The following is a 15266-nucleotide window of genomic DNA, read 5'->3' on the forward strand; positions in this document are numbered from 1 at the left end:
GGGAGCTAAGGGACCGTCACTAAGGACATGCAGATGCTGTCTCTGAGCCTGCAAGTGCCACTGAGAAGCTTGCTTACCCACTCAGCTTGTGCCAAGTTCCATAAATTAAACAGTATAGCTGATTTACAGCAGCTTGGGGCACATCCAAGGTAGAGACCCTGAGAGCAGCTCTGATCATACTCATGGTCAAGCTAAACCACTTATGCTACCTAATTTTTGAGATTTGGTGTGTGTTGGGTGGAAGTGAGCGAGTGAGGGAGGCTTTTCAATGGAGCTCTGGGGCTCAGCATAGAGAAGACATACTCAAGCTTGATGTGCTTTGGTGACCTGATTTGCAATGCTGACTAGGTGTTTTTGTATCTGCTAGTGGTAACTTTTTTAAAAAACATGCTTCCAGCTCCAATTTTTTGTTTCATGACTTGTAAATAGGGGTGCACCAGTAGAGAATTTTTGGGCCAATACCAATGGCCAATTTTTAATGAGCCATATTGGCCAATACTGATCCAATTTGGATATGCAGACGGGCAGCTTGGAGAGCAGCCTCTGCTGGTAAGTTTGCTGTGGGGGAAGGGAAGGGGCACACGGGGGGGCAGATCAAGGTCCCCGTGGTGAGGGAGGGAGTGGGGCTGGGGCAGAGGCAGGCACTGCACAGCCAGGGTGAAGTATGGGATGGATCTGTGCATGGGGCAAGGGCAGGCTGCTGCTGTGGGCTGGGGATGGGGCTGGGGCCAGGGCCAGTGCTGGTCTCTTCCAGGTGGGGAGTTGGGTTGGAGCTGAGCTCGGGATGGGTGGTTGGCAGCACTGGGAGGGGGGTATGGAGAATTTTGGGATGGCTGCAACCCCCCACATAGCCCACCTCCCAGTACTGCCACCACCCGCCCCGAGCACAGATTGGCCCATGCCCCCGTTGGGAAGAGCCCAGTGCTGGCAGAGCTTGCAGCAGTAGCCTGCCCTTGTCCCACATGCAGATTCAGGGGCACACACCCCCTCCATGTTCTCCTGGGGTGCATGCAGGGGCAGGAGCTGCTGCGTGCCCCACCCCCCTTCCCACTCCCTGTCTTCTGGACAAGCCACTTGGGGCTCCATCCTGCATTCTGCCCTGGTTGTACAGCACCTGCCCCTGCCTCAGCCCCAGCCCCACTCCCTCCCTTATCATGGGGGCCTCAATCTGACCTCCCCTGCCCACCACAGCCCTTCCCTCAAACAACCAGCCGGACCCAGTTGCTCTCCACATTGCTGGGCTGTGCTCTTGGCCACCTGCACACTGAGGCTGCATGCATGCATGGAACATTTATCAGTGGCATTATGGGCCACATCAGCCAAAAGAAGCCAACTGATGATACAGTTAATTTTCCTTGTATTGGTACTAATCCAATTTGCTCTTGAAGGTGTTCAATGTAGGTGCTTGAACCACCTCCTATGGCAGGCTGTTCCAGACCTTGGGGGCTCGGACAGTAAAGAAGTTCTTCCTTATGTGCAGCCTGAAATGGTCTCGCAGTAGTTTATGACTGTTTGACCTCATCATCCCTTGAGGTGCTCTGGTGAACAGACGTTCCCCCAGATACTGGAAGTCACCCTGATAAACTTATAGGTGGCCACCAGATCAGCCCTGAGCCTGCGCTTTTCCAGGCTAACGAGCCCCATGGCTCTCAGCCTGTCGTCGTGAGGTCTGTTTTCCTGACCTCTGATCATGCGTGTGGCTCTCCTCTGGACTCTCTCAAGCTTCCCCACATCCTTTTTGAATTGTGGAGCCTAAAACTGGATGCAGTACTCCAGCTGCGGCCTCACCAAGGCCGAGTACAGGGGGAGAATGACGTCCCAGGATTTGCTTGAGAAGCATCTATGGATGCAAGCCAGTGTTTTGGTCACTTTACTAGCCGCAGCATCGCATTGCAGGCTCATGTTCATCTTGTGGTCAATGATGACCCACAAGTCTCTTTCTTCCATAGTGCTAGCCAGCGTAGCACTGCCGATTCTATAAGGGTGCTGCAGGTTTTTCCTCCCAAGGTGAAGAACCTTGCATTTTTCGGTGTTAAACACCATCAGGTTCTCATCCACCCATTTGCTGAGCCTGTCCAGGTCAGCCTGGATCACCTGCTTGTCTTCTGGTGTGGATACTTTGCCCCAAAGTTTGGTGTCATCGGTGACTTAGCCAGTCCGCTTCTGACTCCAATGTCCACATCATTAATGAAGATGTTGAACAATATGGGTCCAAGGACAGAGCTGTGGGGGACCCCACTGGTCACAGGACACCATGATGAGTGATTTCTATCTATTACTACCCTCTGGGTCTGACCATGGAGCCAATTTTCCAGCCAGTGGATCGTGGTGGACCCAAGGCCACAATTGGCCAGTTTCGCCAAGAAATGATCATGGGATACCAGATTGAAGGCTTTTTTGATGTCAAGATATAAGCCATCAATCTCGTCTCCCTTGTCCAGGTGATAGGTTACCTGGTCATAGAAGGAAATGAAATTAGTCAAGCAAGACCTACCCACAACAAACCCATGCTGGCTATCCCTTAGGATGTTGGTGTCAGCCAGTCCATTAAGGACGGCCTCTTTAATAAGCTTTTCTAAGATCTTCCCTGGGATAGAAGTCAGGCTGATGGGCCTATAGTTAGCCGGATCCACTTTCCTCCCTTTCTTGAAGATCGGCACCACACTGGCCTTCTTCCAGTCTTCGGGCACTACACCAGAGTGCCAGGAGTTTTCAAAGATCCATGCCAGGCACTGGGCTATGATGCTTGCCAGCTCCTTGAGTACCCTGGGGTGCAGATTGTCAGGGCCGGGTGACTTGAAGGTGTCCAGTCTCTCAAGGTGTTCCTTCATGAGGTCAGCATTTATGGAGGTCAGGGGATCTCCCTCACCTGGACCTCCCTGTCCCGTAGTGGGCATGGGACTGATGAAAGACAGATGCAAAGTACCCATTTAATAGGTTGGCTTTTTCCTGGGTGTCAGTTGCCCCATCTGGTTCAGCAGGGGTCCAATGTTGCCCTTACTTTTCCTCCGGCTCCCCACATATCTGAAAAAGGACTTTTTGTTGTCCTTGATGCTCAAAGCTAGTTGGAGTTCAGTTGCAGCCTTGGCTTTCCTGGTTTGTTCTCTGCAGGACCGGACCAGTGCAGAATAATCCTCCTTGGAGATGAATCCAGTCCTCCATCCTTTGTAGGCCTTTCTTTTTAGCCTTAGGAGGTCTGCTAGGTCCCTGGAGAGCCTGGGGGACTGCAGCCCTCTTGCTGCCTTTCCTCCTAGATGGATTAGACTTAGCTTGTGCATTGAGGATTGTTCCCTTGAGGAGCAACCATTCTTCTTGAACTCCCCTCTCCCTGGGGTCATGGTCCCTGAGGGCCTGACTGACTAGCCTCTTGAGCTTGTCAAAGTCAGCTTTTCTGAAGTCAAGGACTTCTGTGTTGCTGACTGACTTGCCAGCTTTACGGTGGATAGTGAAGGTGATCAGCTCGTGGTCGCTGTCACCCAACTTCCCATCAATCACTAGGTTGCCGATTAGGTCATCCTCAGTAGCCAGTACCAGGTCAAGCAGCGCTTTGCCTCTTGTTGGCCCACAGACTTCTTGAGTCAGGTAGAGGTCATCCATGCATGAGAGGAAGCTTTGTGACCGCTAGGATTTTGCTGAGTGATCTTCCCACGAGATGTCCGGGTAATTGAAGTCACGCATGACAACCAAGGTCCTAGGGCATGCGGCCTCAGCCAGTTCTTGGGCAAACTCCTGGCCATGCTCAGGACTTTGGGTGGGAGGTCTGTAGTAGACTCCCACCGTTGTGTCCCCTATGCCATGTTTGGCATGGATTTTAACCCAGAGGGTCTCCAGTCGTCCACCCTGCTTGCCAAGATCAGCTTGCAGGGACATGTAGCTATCCTTTACATAGAGAGCTACACCCCCGCCCCTTTTATCTACTTGATCTCTCCTGTACAGGGTACAGCCATCAATACCCGTGGTCCAGTCATGGGTGGAGTCCCACCAGGTCTCCGTTATCCCTATGACGTTGTAACTATTTGCATTGAGCAGGAGGATGAGCTCCTCCTGCTTGTTCCCCAAGCTCCTGGCATTTGTGTACAGGCAGGCAAGTGTCCCCTTGGGAGCTCTTGCCTTGCCCACAGATTGTACCAGGGCTGGGGCATGGGTGGGCTCCCTTGAGTGCCTTGACCTGCTGGCTTTGCAGGGGTTACTCAGCGGGCCAGCAGTGGCGGAAGTCCCCCCATCCCCCAACAGGCTTAGTTTAAAGCCCGGTGGAGCAGGTCAGCCAGTCTGGCTGAGAAGAGCCTCCTCCCCAGGGGAGAGAGGTAGAGGCCATCTCTTCCCAGCAGCTCGCTGCCTCTCTCAGCAAAGAGCGGGCTGTGGTCATGGAAGCCAAAGCCTTCCCGATGACACCAGCGCTGCAGTCTTTGGTTGACTCCCTGGATCCTCCTCTCCCTCTTCAGCCTGTAGCCTGAGACTGGGAGGATCAACAAGAACACCACCTGTGCCCCCAGACCCCTTAGCCCTGCTCCCAAATCCCTGTAGCGCCTCATGACCTGGCTGGGAGCGCTCCGAGCCGTGTCATTGGTGCCCACGTGAATAAGGAGCATGGGATAGTGGTCTGTGGGCCGGAGGAGCTTAGGGATCCTCTCCGCAATGTCTTGGATGCGAGCCCCTGGGAAGCAGCAGACTTCCCGGGCTAAGGGGTCGGGGCGGCAGATTGCCCCGCAGGATGGAGTCTCCCACAACAAACACTTTACGTTTTGTCTTGGGGAGAGCGGGGGCGGTAGCCGCAGTTGGGCCTGTGTTGCCTGCGGGAGCTGGCAACTCGGCAGGCTCTGCTGGGGCTGCAAGAGGTGCGTACCTGTTGCTGAGCTCCGGCGAGGGAGGGGCCTTGGTGCGGCGGGCCTTAGGACCCTTGACCACCTTGGTCCATCCCCTGACTGGGCAGAGCGGGAGGTCCCAGAGTCCTCCTTAGTCCTGGAGGGGGACCGTGGCAGCAGGCAGCAGGAGTTGATCTCCTGCTCACAGCCCCTGATGGCACACAGTCTCTGGACTGTGGCCTGGAGCTCCTCCAGCTGGTGTGCCAGAGACCCCAAAAGGGAGCAGACCCCACACGGGGAGGTGGCCATATCCCTGGGCCCCAGAGCCTGAAAAAGCGACAGGCAGCCCCCGCAGCTGAGAGCCAGGGGCTCCGTCTGGGTGGCCGTCTCTGAGGTGCCCGAGGGGGGAGTGTGTTGTGAGAGTGTTACAGGTTTCCTTCACTGCAGCATCCACAAATGACGCAGCTTCTGTAGCTTTATCTGGGGAGCTTTGGCTCAAGCTGTGATAGTTTATGGCCTTCGCTCCAGAGGTACCTTGGTGCGTCTCGGACAATGTGGTGGCCCATAACTCATTAATATTGAACAGGTCTGCGAAAGACATGTATGCACATCACTGACGTAGTATCTTATAATTGAGTGGATCTAATAACTCCTTCCACCCAGAGGGTATCATAGCCCTTTGCTTTATCTGGCACTAAAATGCAGCCATGAACCAGGGTTACTATTTAGGAGAATAGATGCAGGGGTGGGCAAAATGCGGCCTGCAGGCTGGATGCGCCAGGCTGTTCTAACTGGCTCACGGGGCCCTTAAAAGGTTTTGAAAATTAATACCTATCTGCCCCTGGCTGCCTGTTATGCAGCCCTCGATGGCTTGTCAAAACTCAGTAAGCAACCCCCTGCCCAAAATAATTGCCCGCCCCTGGAATAGAGGAGCCCTCACAGAAGCCTAAGACAGGACATGCTGGAGGTTGCTGCGGCCAGTTGAACCCCCAGGAGGCAATGAGATGGAGAGATGTCATGATTCAAACTGAAGTGTGGCCAGAAATCTGGGTCTGATACCCCACCCTTCATGACAAATATCTGGGCTTCTTTACTGATCATGAATGGTTAGGATCTTGATTTTTTTTAATCTCATTTGAAAAATGATATCTCCAGTAATCATGCCCGCTCCTCTCTCTCTCCCCACTGAACACAAGGTCACCATCTGGTAGCAGTTTAAAGGAAAATCAATGTTCCAGAATAATGCCATTGTATATTATGAAATAAACAGGTTAACTGGTTCTGGCTTATTCCCATAAGAGTCTTTTGTGTCTAAAAATGAAACAAAAGCTTTTAGTGCTTAGGCAGGCAAGCAAACATAACCCCAGGTTACAGAAACCATGCGAGGGTGAGGGATGTTTAATGGGAAGCAGTTTAGTTCTGCAGTCTGCAGAGTCTGTGGCTCAGGTTGTGCAGCAGTGTAAGTCCTGTAGGAAGCAGCATCCCTCTCTGCTTGCTTTGGTCTCTTCTGGCACGTTGTGAATAGAGGTTTCCTTGTGTAAAACATCCCCTTGGGTGTTACATGATGTCTTTTGTTTAAAGGATGTCCTCAGTTGCTAACCTCTGCCTCCCTGTTCTACGGGTGTCATCCAAGGGGGTTTCCTTGCACATGAAGAAAGGGAGCTCTTTCCTGATGGGCACTGCATCATGCAGCATATGCTGGGGGTGTGGGGGAACCTCACTAGTGATTTATTTAGTAACCAGGGAAATACAGAGCTTTGGGATAGGAGCCAGAGAGCCCACCAATGTCACCGAGAATCCTTCCTTTGTCTTCTCTGGGTTCTGGATCTGGCTGTGAAAAGGGGCTCTTGAGGAGATGCATGTTCCTGGACGAATCCTTGTGCCTTGTCACTTGCCAGTAGCTTTCTTAAATTTAACTTGGCTGTTTTGTAAACTACTGGGATGTGTACCAGAGGTTTGTCCCTTGAACCTTGCTTTCTCTAGGCACGATCCACAGAGGATGTCCTAATCCTTGCCTCAGCCCGCCATGGTGTGTAAGAGTGGGAGTGACTGAGAGGCACCAGTGAAAGCGTCATGATGCCCTTAGACTGCAGCAGTAAGCAGGCAGTGCAGATGGGCTGGGAGATGTACAACAAATGTAGTTTGTCACATCTCTAGCTGTGTATGCATTTGTGAGGCTTTGCAGACATTTCCTGTGAAACGCATTTCCTGGCCATAATGCCTGCAGTTGCAGGATCACATCCTGCATCTAAACCTTGCGGGGCTCAGCACTTGCTCCTAGAGATTGTTTCACTGACCAGGCAGTGTGAGCATATGTAGCTGAATCACCACAACGGTGACACTTCTCTGCATTTTCCCCACATGCAGCACACGGCCCTAAGAGTGACTAGCAAAACAGAGAGCAACTTAATTGAGACAGGGTTTGGTAATCACGTCATCAGGTTGGAAGGATTCATGGAGGAGATGGGTATTAAAGAACAATCTTTAAGTGGAGAAAAGTCCTAAGCAATAACGGAAGTGATGATACCCACGCTGCAAATCCATTTCCTCACCTCTGTCAAGAAAAGTCCCAAGGGTAAAGTTTCCTTTAAAAGGATTCAAAGGCCCTGCACAGACAAGCAACAGCACTTGCTGTAGCAAAGGAAACCGTGGGCCCTGTTTCTGTCTGAATGTGCACTTCCTTGTGGGGGCAAAGTCGATGCATTTATTGTTAGTAAACAGAATTGTTGAGAGCAGGGTCCTTTCAGGAGATGGACAGCTTTTTCTCCCCTTCAGCATCGTGACGTTTTTAGCTGGTACTCTCCTATCTCCCCTGGGTTCAGGGGAAGTGAGGCTGAGGTTCTGCCCTGCTCTGCCTGCCCTCTCCTTGGGATAGCGCAGCTTAAAGGGCAAAGAAGTGTGAGCAATATGTAGCCCCCACGCAGGGCAGGCCAGGATGTGGAGAGCAAAGGGAGTGTGTGGGAGGATTCAAATGAGGGAGAGTTTTTGCTGAGTTGCAGATGCTACATAGCAGCCTCCCTGCAATGCCATAGCACCTGCTGGTGGTCAGGGCAGAGTCCAGTGTTCAGACACCCGTAGGCACAGCTGGAGTTGCTTGTGTTTTTTCTCTCTCTCTCTCTTCAAAAAAGATGTTTTCTATTGATTTCTATGTTTTTGTTTAACCACAACACAAAACTGCTTAGAGGAGAGTGAGGAAGAGTTGCGACCATGTCTCCTCCTGCTGTCAGAAGCATTAAGAAGCCACCTTTAAGAGCCCCTGGCCACATCCCAACGTATCAAATCTGGTCTCTCCCACAGGGCAAGATGTGAGAAAATAAATTTGCTGAAAAATGATGATTGCTGGGCTTGCTCAAGTGCACTTGTTGGAGCTGCTCCACATTGTTGTATAGAGAGTACTTAGATACAGAAACCAAGAGAGCAAACCTGTGTCGAGTCAGGTGCTTAGTACACGCTCCCAGGTCCTGAGACCCCTGGATTTTAGTGCAGAGATTCCCAAACTTTTTCTTATTGCGTACCCCCTTCCAGATTTACCAGCTGCCTCCATAACCCTACCAGCATGTGTTTTATCTTTTGACTCCTTAACTGCCAATTATTATCACAATGAAAATTAAATCTACCATTCCACAATTTCTCCCGGCTATCCCCTGGGGTGTCTTGCGTACCCCCAGGGGCACACTGCAGTATGAGAACCCCTGCTCTAGTGAATGGCACTTATTTGCACTGAGTGAAACAGGAGAGCTTGCACTAGAAAATGTCCTGTTTAGTCCCTGGTGATTAAGGCCTCTTGCCTCTTCAGTGCTGAACCTGGCTTGCTTTTCCCTGTGCCGTTCTTATACATGTCCCCAAACGAGACGTTTAATTTTGTGCCAGATAGAGCACTTCTTGCCTGACAAAATGCAATGCTTTTGGTTTTCCTTGCCAAACCAAACCAAACCAAAACAAAATATTTTAAAATTCAGTTTAATCCCAACCGGTTGTTTAACATTTTCTTGATTCAGCAAGCTTATGTATTTGCCCAGCATGGCTCATCATAACAGCAGTGACTTACATTCGCAATCAAACCCTAGGATTAGACTGGACCTCCAGGGTCATCTAGTCCAACCTCCCTGCACAAAGTCAGGATGCACTGGCCCTAAACAACCTGTGACAGATGCCTGCCCAGCCTTTTCTTGAAAATCTCAAAGGATGGTGATTCGATGACTTCGCTATGCGGCTTGTTCCGGTGTCCTGCTGTTTTTATAGTCGTGAAGTCTTTTTCCCAAGATTTAATCTAAATCTGCTTTGCTATAGTTTAAACCAGTGCTTATGTCTTGCCCTCTGTTACCAAGGGACAACAGTTTTTTTTCCATCTCCCTTACGGCCTCATCTCTTGAATATTTCAAAACTGCCATCATACTCTCTGTAATCTTTCTTCCTTGATATGAAGCATACCATGTTCCTTCAGCCTTTCATTTCCAAGCCCTTACGACATACAAGCAGGCCTAATTCAATGAGAGGGAGCCATTCTAGGACAGAACATGGCAGCAAGTTGACAAGGCACAGCAATATTATGGAAGCTGTTTGTGGTTTTTAGGGTGAGTCCCCCACTTGCATGGGTGCAGAAAATGCACTTTGTAGGGGTTTGTGCTCTGGATAATTGAGTAGCGGTGTGAGATGGAGGAGGCTTCTTCCCTGTTAAAGTAGAAGAGGAAAAGTATAGCATGGAAGTGCAGGGGAAGGGGATTTAGCTTGGCTGCATGAGCTGCTCTTGAGCCAGCTGTCAAGGAGCATATGTCTTGTGAAATAGGAGACTGGGGTGGGGACCCAGGGGGAATAAAGCATTAGCCATTCTGCTATAAGAGACTGTGTCGACTCGGTTTCCTTGGGAGCCTGCTGTGCTGGGTGCCTGGGAAGGGTAGCGCAAGGCCTGCCTTCAGGGTTGATCTTCAGCACTGGCCGCCCTTTAGCTGTTGTTTTAATTAATAAGCCAGCTTCCCTGCAGGAAGCCAGGAGGCGGGTTGCCTGGAACAAGGGCTGTTTACTTTCCTTCTCTTGGCTCTGGGCTGGACAGGCTATTTTTAAACCATCTTTTTCTTTCTTTCTGCCTTTTTTTTTTTTCTGGGATTGTTTTGCTTCCTGAGGTCTTCATTCACCCCCCCCCCCCACCCAAATCCGTTCTTCACTCAGCTGATCTGTCCAGATAGTAAAGGAGAGGTGACGCTGAGCAGGAAAGACAGAAACTGGGGCAAGCAAAGCCACAGAAAGGCGAGGAGGCACATGTTTGCTCAACAGACCCAGGCAGCTGCAGAGCTTGAAAAATGCATTGGCATTCACCTTCAGGGGAAGTGTGAGACTTGCTTGCCACAGGCAACTCTTCCTGGCCCCGAGGAGCATGGGAGCTTTGGCCATGCGAGGACTGTTTTGGAGTCAGGGTGAGTCCCTCAGATGTCCTCTGCTGCCTGCCACCAGCGGGCCTACTATAGTTTGTCTTGTGTCCTCTGCACCGGCTTCTGCTTTCCTGGGGGCCTCAGCTGCCCTGAAAACCTTGCAGTTTGGGTCAGCAAGCTCTCCGTCTGCTATCCTGTACTCTATGATGTGGGGGCCTGTGGCATTAGCTGAAGTAGTGCTAATAGGTTCTAGATCCATTTCTGCAAAAGCCAGTGGAAGAGGAAAATGAATAAGATCTGATCTGTGGGCTTCATTTAGAGTCCAGAGGAAGGTTTCCTGTCAACTTCATTTATCTCAGTGTGCTTTGAACCAGCCTGCAGAATTGTAGAGCTGGGCTATGATGTCCTACTCAGCAATACAAGCCCTCTCTAGCTTTGAGGAACCTCCAATGCAGAAAAGCAGCTCAATACATGGTCCCTTGGCACTGTGTGTGTCAACTCCCAGCTGGCTAAATCCCTCAAACTGAGCGCTTTGGTCCCAATAGTTGGGATTTCCTTGTGCTATGCAGTCAGCTGCCAGGCCTGGGTAGGTAGCAGAAAGACATGCCTGTGGCAAAACTGATGAGCGGTAGAGGGCTTCTGTGTCTCTCTGGGTAGTGACATCATTTGGGGATCTTGGCTGCTTCACTTTGGGGAGGAATATTTGGAGAGAACCGGGTATTGCCAGGGCAGTGCAGGAGCCTGAGTGGCCGGTCCCAGGTGTTCTTCTAGTGTCATCATCAATGAGAGATGCAGAAGTGGCAGCAGAAGGTCCCGTGGCTGTGACTAAAATGGCCAGGCCTGAAAATAGAAGATACCAGTTTCAGTCCCCGTCTCATGAGAAAAGTTCTAAGAATTTCAGCAGGTGACTGCAGTGAAAACCTTCCAGTTCATCCTGGGAACAAGGAGCAAGTGAAATGAAGGGAAAGCAGCATCCTCCTTCAAGGCTTTTCTTAGGATTTGCATCCTTGAGTGTTCTTCACCCGAGTGGCATCTGTAGTGGAGTAGATGGCATTTTCCCCTCTGAGTTCATGCTGAATCAGCGTCCCCACCTTGTGCTGGACTGCAACCCTGCTGCAGGGAGTGGCATCTCCCTAGTGAGAGGCAAAGGAAGGAGCCTGACCAGCAGCAGTTGTTAAAGATCCCATGGCACTATACAGAAACCAGGGCGTTAACAAATACCAAATGCCAGTGCAGGAGATGGCATTCTGCCACTTGCTATAAATTAAAATGGATATGCCTCTTCTTTGCTGCATGTCCAGAAGTGCAGGGCAGCATTCGTATGTGGTGCTAAACAACATCTACCTCAAAGATGCCTGCATTTCAGTGGTGGGGGGAGCCATGTAGCTAATCTAGCCTTCTAGTGATACAGCTCCCCCATTGCCATAGCACTTGGAGCACTTGGGGGTGCAGCGTGTGGTCGGACGGCAGGGTGTTACTTGTCTCATCACTTTACTGGAGTTCTTTGGTGTTCCTGTATTTCATGTGGATGCTGTGGCATACACCTCAGGTTTTCTCTCAAATCATCACTTATCAGTTATCACACACTTGCTTCTGTTGACAGCAGTAAAGGCTTGGATGCTTTCTGAGTGGTGGTTTCAGTTGAGCAAGACACTTAACCTCTTGTGAGATAATGCATCTCATTCTGTGGCAAATGCAGTATGTAAGCAGTCGTTTATCTTAATTGATGGCAATGCACAAATCAGAAAGGCAAAGTATAATATTGAAATAACAGAGCCCTGTTTCCAGGCTGCAGTCAAGCTGCTGATCTTTGGCCAGTGTAGCACTGAAGCAGGCTTGCTCAGCCTGTGCTTGTGGGGACCTTATTACATTTGTATAGTACAGTGCTAGCTAGCACCCTGGAGCCTCATAGGGACTGTAATAGTAATGCTGACTAAGCAGCCCACAGCCCATTATCATGCACAGATTTTGCTTTTTCTTCTGGGTTTCACAGGGTTGGATATGTTTCCTTTTTGGACTGCTCTGCTGTTTTACAGCCCAACTTCTGCACAGGCCCAGTGCTGTACAGGGAGCCTGTAGCAGGCCCATGAGGTGAATGGAGATCTCCACAATCCTAGTCCTGTGCCTGAACTGCACCTTGTCCCTTCATCACCACTCCAGGCTAGCAGAGGTGTCCATGGACTTCAGCCTCTGCAGGCTGCCCTCCTGTCCCTGCTCTCCTCCCCAGTGCTTTCCCCTACACTGCTACTGGAGGAGTTGTCACCATCGGGCCAGTCCTAGGACCCTGTTGACTCCCAGCATTCCCACTCTGAAAGACTGGGTGCTTTATGAGTAAAGCTTGTGGCGGCCTGGGGAGAGAGTTGGGCTGCTGCAAAGTGTCCAAGAGTGACACTGGCACCCAACCTGTGACCGCTTTTTGGGAGATTCCCACAGCCCAAGCTGCACTAATTGCTTTGCAGTGCCCCTTATTAAAGGCTATTTGTTGTAACAGGAGGCTTTAAGCTCCTGAGCCCCTTCCCAGGGGGGCCTGCGGCCGCCCTGGGGTCCACAGGCCCTGGTAGGTGGAGTCAAGGTCATAGAGGAGCCTAAGCCAGTGATTTGTGCCATTTTAGAATCATACAATCACAGAAAATTAGGGTTGGAAGGGACCTCAGGAGGTCACCTAGCCCAACCCCCTTCTCAAAGCAGGACCATCCTATGCTAGATCGTTCCAGCCAGAGCTTTGTCTACCCAGATCTTAAAAACCTCTAGGGATGGAGTTTCTACCACCTCTCTGGGTAACCTCTTCCAATGCTTTGCTACCCTCCTAGTAAGAAATTGTCTCCTAATATCAACCTAAATTTCCCTTGCTGCAACTTGCTCTGTCATCTGCCACCACTGAGAGCAGTCCAGCTCCATCCTCTTTGTAACCACCCTTCAGGTAGTTGAAGGCTGCTATTAAATGCCCCCTTGGTCTTCTCTTCTCCAGACTAAATAAGCCCCGTTCCCTCAGCCTCTTTTCATAAGCCATGTACCTAAGCCCCCTAACCATTTTCCTTGCCCATCTTGTCCCCCTCTTGTATAGACTACCTTTGGACTCGCACGTGCTCGTCAGCATACTCTTCCCATGCCCCTTTCTGTTAAGCCTCTGAGCATGGCTGACAGCCTAATTGATGTGCAAGAGCTGTGATGGGAGGCCAGAGACCAAGTTAGCTGAGGTGGAGCATAGGGACAGCAGATGCCTTTGATTTCCCATTGAATTTGGCCCTGAGACTCCCACCAGCCTTGAAACATGAGGCTTGCAGGAGCTCCAGTTTTTGCCAGCAAAGCACACAGCTTAGCCCAAGCCTCAAACCTCACTCTGCTCCTTCCAGATTTAAACGCATGCATGGCTGTCTAATCTGCCATCCCCCCCACCAATGCAGGAGAGTGCTGTGCTGAGCAGCTGCATCCCCATCCTAAATCCCCACCCTCCAAATGTGTCTTGCAGCAGGGGAGATTTCCCAGCAGCCAGCTCCAGCGTGCTGCCCGGTACACTGCAGCTTGAGGAGCGGGGGGGACCTTCTCCACAGAAGTGTAACACCCGAACGCTGAGGCAGCTGCGAGTCAGCAGATGCAGTTTCAATCTGCTGGCAAAGCGGCGCTGAGGTTCCTGCCACGTGGAACAGTTTCCTGACCCCGTAGGCTGCAGAGAGCTGGAGCAGATGGTTCGCATTGCCAAGCGCAGAGGCTGCTCCTCTAACAAATGCATGTGTCAAAGGGATTGAGAGTTCACAGGCCTCTCGGCCTTCTCCGTGCTCAGGCACTCACGGAGCCGTTTTCCACACGAGACGGAGCACAAGGCAGTCTCTTGTTCTTCACTGGAAATGCTCTTAAGAGTTTCCTGAAGAGGAGTGGAGAGGAAGGTGGCCCAGAGCTGAGAGTGCTAGAACAGCATGGGGGGAGCTCAGCTGCCATTTCACATTGTGTGAACCTGGGAAGTCACTTAGGTACTTATAACCCATTGCTTTTATGAGACCATGGTCATGCAGGGGCAGATGGAAACCTGGGGTAAGTGGACCTGTGCATGTAGAAAGTCCCTGGGAATCCAAGTGTTTGCTATACAGGGCGCTCTCCTTCCCTGTGAAGTCAGTAAGTGCCTCGTAGTTCAGGCAGACACGTGTGCTTCTAGGGAAGAAGGGCACAAGGTTGTTTTTAAGGGCAGTGTGTGCATGCTCAGTGCACACCTTGGCATCATCACACCTGAACCTTGGCTGTTTCTTACTGAGCGCACAGACAGAAGTGACAATTTTTGCCTGATCTGGCCCCAGAAAGTGGTCTACAGCCATGACCAAGCAGAAGTGTGTGGCTGCAGATGGCTTTAAAAGAGCCTGATCCCATGAAAATCTGAACTTTCCTTGCACAAGGGTTCAGATGAATAAGCTCTAAATCAGTGTGTTTTGTTACTTGCATCTGTGGAGCTCCCAGCCCATTCCTATTTTCGAAATGGGAGAGGGGGGAAAGGGAGCAAAGGGAATTTTGTCTGGGTTTTTTTCAGCTGGCACTGGAGGGTGGAGCAGGTGGATTGGAGCTCCTCTGAAGTGGGGGGCTCCAGTTGCCTAATCTGCAGCGTTTGGGCTGGCAGGTGTGCCTGAGTGCAGAGCTTGTGCCCCACTCTGAGGATGCCACACCCTTTGTCCCTGTCCGTGCAGCTGCACCGGAGCAAGTGGCTATGGGATGCTGCAGGAACTCAGGCAGCTCTGCAAGGTTTGGAAGGGACTGTGCAACTGCCCTCTGGCTCTACCTTTGCTTGTCTCTACACTTCTGCAGAGGTCAGACCCCAGGAAGCATAGTTTGGTGCTGATGCTCCCTACCCTTTCCCTTTCCACAGCCCACTGGTACATGACACCAAGCTATTTTGTGTTACAGCAAGGGGGCTGCAACGGGCTTCTTTTTGCATGCAGGCTGTGTGGCTACGAGTGCTTTAACATCAGCATTTTGGGGGCATACAAGGGCCAAGCAGAGTAATGGGAAGGCTCTGAGTTACTCTTTCCTCCTCCCTTTTTCTTTGTTGGCCTTGAAAGTTCACGGCTTACTCCCTTGGCTTGGCAGCCTGGGACTGGAGGGGGCCATCTAGACT

At 51.1% G+C, this 15266-nt stretch overlaps 1 protein-coding gene across 3 annotated transcripts in view; it reads left to right on the forward strand.

Annotated features, from left to right (window-relative positions):
* SEPTIN9 (septin 9) overlaps positions 1 to 15266 on the forward strand; it is a 241120-nt gene that overhangs the window by 120270 nt on the left and 105584 nt on the right. The window lies entirely within an intron of this gene.

Source organism: Crocodylus siamensis, chromosome 8 (genome assembly GCF_052110815.1).
Source record: "Crocodylus siamensis isolate JL-2025a chromosome 8, ASM5211081v1, whole genome shotgun sequence".
NCBI classification, from domain to species: domain Eukaryota; kingdom Metazoa; phylum Chordata; order Crocodylia; family Crocodylidae; genus Crocodylus; species Crocodylus siamensis.